Raw genomic sequence first — 4,777 nt, 5'->3', positions numbered from 1 at the left:
GACCCAGGTCGCAGTGGGAGCCGCGCACGAAAGCGGCGTCGCGAGACGGCTTCGCGGTCGCTAGTCGCACGAGCTCGGCAACCGCGTCTGCCGGGGCGGAGTTCGGGACGCCGACGGCTAAGTGGGAACCGCCGCTCGGATGTTCGCCGTTTGTGGCCGAGTGAGTGCTGGCACTCCGGCGAAGCCAAACGGGGCCGATTCCGGCACGATATCGGCGTCTTTCTACGTGCTCGCCGGCGACCGTCGCACGAGTACGGCAAAGTGCGTCTGCCGGGGCGGGGTTTGCGACGCGTACGCAATAGTGAGAACCGTCGCTCGGATGTTCGTCGTCTTTCGCCGAGCCAGTGCTGGCACTCCGGCGAAGCCGAACGGAGCCGATTCGGGCACGATATCGGCGTCTTTCCACGTGCTCGCCGGCGACCGTCGCACGAGTACGGTAAACCGCGTCAGCCGGGGCGGAGTTCGGGACGCCGATGCGAAAGTGGGAAGCGCCGCTCGGATCTTCGCCGTTTTTGGAGGAGTCAGTGGCGGCACTCCGGTGAAGCCAAGGTGCGCCAATTCGCGCACGATATCGGCGTCTTTCGACGTGCCCGCCGGCCACCGTCGCACGAGTACGGCAAACCTCGTCTGCCGGGGCGGGGTTTGCGACGCCGACGCAAAAGTGGGAACCGCCGCTCGGATGTTCGCCGTTTTTGGCAGAGTGAGTGCTGGCACTCCGGCGAAGCGAAAGAGCGTGAATGCGCCCACGAAAGTAGCGTATTTGGACGTGCTTGACGGCGACCGCCGCAGGAGTACGAAAAACCACGTCAGCCGGGGCGAGCGACCCACGGCGGTCTGGGTGCTTATCGCTGCTATTATAGGGGCACCCCGGCAGACGCAGAAAGAAAAAAAAAAAAAATGGGGACATGGCGTGCGTCACCGTGCGGCTTCGCAGCGTTGCCGAAGTCGCCGAGCCCTTCGACTGAGCCGAACGGCGGACAGGGAACGTTGGTCGGCCGTTCTAACCTGTCGGTGCCACGCCGAGACGTCGTTAAGGAAAACCGCGTCGTGGGCCTCTACGACGCCGTCGAGTCGTTGTACGTTTGGTGTCCAGCGTGTCGGCGGCGAGTAGCGGACACGTCGTTCACGACTTCGGTCTTTCGCAGTCGACGCGAACTTGCGGAGAGTCGTGGTGCCTCACGTTTTCGGCAGAAACCGCGGCGGAATTTTCCCGTGCGTGCGCGCACGACCTCGGTGCTGTGCCGTCAGCGTAGTGTTGCACAAACTCGTGGCCTACCCAAGGTGCGGTACGTTTGCGGCCGTATCCTCGGTGGGAATTTCGTGAGTAGGGTCGCAAATTCTACGACCTCGGCGGGTTTGAGAGCGACGTAGACTTGTGGCACGCTCAACGTGCCACACGTTTCGGGGCACACCCGCGGTGAAATTTTCTCGAGTACGCTCGTATTAGTGCCCAAGGAGGTCTGGGTACTTATCGCTGCTATTATGTGGGGGTTCTCGTGAGCGGCGTACGCGAAAGCGACCGGGTGTCTGATATGCGGCGGGCTTCGGCCTCGTCAAGCGTGTCCTCGGGTCTGCTCCAGGGGAATCCACGGCAGTCGTCTGCAGCCTCATCCGCTTGATGCGTTAGGGGCTGGTTGTCGGACGGTGCCGTTTTACCACGATATCGAGGTGTGTTCCGTGTCGTCCTCGGGCGATTCAGATGCGAAAGCGCCGAAGACGCGGGCGTGACCCGTCGTCTGGCGGCTTTGCAGTCTCGGCTCCGTTGCTAGTTCCGGCCGGTCCACCGACAGTGCAGCGGGCTTGGGCAACCCGCACGGCGCGACCGAGTCGATGCAACGAAAAAGAGCGAGCATGAACGTGCTTCTTGCCGCACGGCTCCCACTCGTCTTTCGGGAAGGTTGTGCCGTAGCGAGCTCGAACGCCGTCATCTCGGAGTGCAAAATAAGCGTGTTGGGGCGCCTGAAGGTGGCCTCCGCCGCACACAGACTGCGTCCGGCCCGCCGAAGGCGAGGACGGACGCGCAGTCGAACGATTACCTGGTTGATCCTGCCAGTAATCATATGCTTGTCTCAAAGATTAAGCCATGCATGTCTAAGTACATGCCGAAATAAGGCGAAACCGCGAATGGCTCATTAAATCAGTTATGGTTCCTTAGATCGTTTCTTCCTACTTGGATAACTGTGGCAATTCTAGAGCTAATACATGCAGTGAGCCTGGAGCCCTTTGGGTAACGGGTGCTTTTATTAGACCAAGATCGATCGGGTTTCGGCCCGTATTGTGTGGTGACTCTGGATAACTTTGTGCTGATCGCATGGCCACGAGCCGGCGACGTTTCTTTCAAGTGTCTGCCTTATCAACTTTCGATGGTAGGTTACTTGCTTACCATGGTTGTTACGGGTAACGGAGAATCAGGGTTCGATTCCGGAGAGGGAGCCTGAGAAACGGCTACCACATCCAAGGAAGGCAGCAGGCGCGCAAATTACCCACTCCCGGCACGGGGAGGTAGTGACGAAAAATAACAATACGGGACTCTTTTGAGGCCCCGTAATTGAAATGAGTACACTCTAAATCCTTTAACGAGGATCAATTGGAGGGCAAGTCTGGTGCCAGCAGCCGCGGTAATTCCAGCTCCAATAGCGTATACTAAAGCTGCTGCGGTTAAAAAGCTCGTAGTTGGATCTCAGTTCCAGACGAGTAGTGCATCTACCCGATGCGACGGCTCGGACTGAACATCATGCCGGTTCTTTCTTGGTGCACTTCATTGTGTGCCTCGAGATGGCCGGTGCTTTTACTTTGAAAAAATTAGAGTGCTCAACGCAGGCGAGTCGCCTGAATAAACTTGCATGGAATAATAGAACAAGACCTCGTTTCTGTTCTGTTGGTTTTTGGAATACGAGGTAATGATTAAGAGGGACGGACGGGGGCATTCGTATTGCGGCGCTAGAGGTGAAATTCTTGGACCGTCGCAAGACGAACTACTGCGAAAGCATTTGCCAAGAATGTTTTCATTGATCAAGAACGAAAGTCAGAGGTTCGAAGGCGATCAGATACCGCCCTAGTTCTGACCATAAACGATGCCAACCAGCGATCCGCCTGAGTTACTCAAATGACTCGGCGGGCAGCTTCCGGGAAACCAAAGTATTTGGGTTCCGGGGGAAGTATGGTTGCAAAGCTGAAACTTAAAGGAATTGACGGAAGGGCACCACCAGGAGTGGAGCCTGCGGCTTAATTTGACTCAACACGGGAAAACTTACCCGGCCCGGACACTGGGAGGATTGACAGATTGAGAGCTCTTTCTTGATTCGGTGGATGGTGGTGCATGGCCGTTCTTAGTTGGTGGAGCGATTTGTCTGGTTAATTCCGATAACGAACGAGACTCTAGCCTATTAAATAGGTGCGGGGTTCCCAGCACCTTACAACCTTCTTAGAGGGACAAGCGGCTCCTAGCCGCACGAAACAGAGCAATAACAGGTCTGTGATGCCCTTAGATGTCCGGGGCCGCACGCGCGCTACACTGAAGGAAGCAGCGTGTCTTTATCCCTGTCTGAAAAGACTGGGTAACCCGTGGAACTTCTTTCGTGATTGGGATAGGGGCTTGCAATTGTTCCCCTTGAACGAGGAATTCCCAGTAAGCGCGAGTCATAAGCTCGCGTTGATTACGTCCCTGCCCTTTGTACACACCGCCCGTCGCTACTACCGATTGAATGATTTAGTGAGGTCTTCGGACCGATGTCCGGCGCGGCCTTTCGGTTGCGCCGGTCTGTTGGAAAGATGACCAAACTTGATCATTTAGAGGAAGTAAAAGTCGTAACAAGGTTTCCGTAGGTGAACCTGCGGAAGGATCATTAACGGATTGTGAAGGGTGAGCGCCTCAGCTGCGTCTGCGCCCGACACTTTCTGCCGCTGACCCCGTTTGGACGCGGGGTCGGCTTTTCCCCACGGGGCTGCCTGAATGTGGAGCGGCACCCCGTGACAAATTGTTGCGCCCAGCGGACGCCAACACCGCGACCTTGGACGGTCGGCCAGGTGGCGGACGCGGGTACAAACGGCGCAACGCACTCATAGGTCGGCTTTCGACCCGCCACTGCACCGTGGCTCGAAGCGCTCGAAATGCGCGACCCGACCGCTGCGGGACCGCCTAGTACTGTAAACAGGAGCGGCGGAGCGCGAACGGCGAGTCGTGGTTACGTCGGTAGAAGGCGAGGCTGCGCGTTCCCGAAACGCCAGCCGAGTGCCCTCCCGACCGTTCGAGCGTGCAAGAACGAGACCCGACAATCGCGCGGCGACTGCCAAGTACGAGAGGAACGGCACAAGCGTCGGCGGTCGGTCAAGGAACTGGCGATGTGACGGGTCCGCTGTGCACCAGTGCATACCGTCCCGCCGTCCGCGGCAAGCGCCTCCGCGTCCTCGGGTGACGGAGGCTGCCGGTCGGTTCTTGCAGGCGAGGGATCTCGCTGGCACCGGTTCGCGTTGACGCGCGGCCGGTCATGGCACGGCGATGCGACGGCCGAGGTGCGCAGTACTCGATGGAGGAACCGCACGCTCCGATGACCGTCCCGCCCTCCGCGGCGTATGCGTACCGACCGTAATGGTTGCAGCAGCGCCGGCCGGCTTTTGAATTCGCCACACGAAACACGGTGCGAGATCGCGGTTAGGGGAGCGTCGACGTTGCCAGGCGTTTTGCTTGCTGCCGAGGGAAAGGCGGCACGGCCACGTCGCGCTCGTCGCGATTAGCGGGTCTGCGCGCTTTGGGAAGGTGCCGCAACGACTTGCCGAA

General features: G+C 58.7%; 1 non-coding gene across 1 annotated transcript; it reads left to right on the top strand.

The window, feature by feature from the left end:
* Window positions 1-2,033: 2,033 nt before the first annotated feature.
* LOC142791579 (small subunit ribosomal RNA) lies at window positions 2,034-3,848 on the top strand. Its single transcript, XR_012890315.1, has one exon. It is a non-coding gene; the product is annotated as a small subunit ribosomal RNA (ribosomal RNA).
* The last annotated feature ends 929 nt before the right edge of the window (window positions 3,849-4,777 follow it).

The sequence above is a fragment of the Rhipicephalus microplus genome, unplaced genomic scaffold (assembly GCF_043290135.1).
Source record: "Rhipicephalus microplus isolate Deutch F79 unplaced genomic scaffold, USDA_Rmic scaffold_175, whole genome shotgun sequence".
Classification (NCBI taxonomy): domain Eukaryota; kingdom Metazoa; phylum Arthropoda; class Arachnida; order Ixodida; family Ixodidae; genus Rhipicephalus; species Rhipicephalus microplus.
The sequence above is the reverse complement of the archived record's forward strand: the minus strand, read 5'-3'. Positions and strand labels throughout refer to the sequence as shown.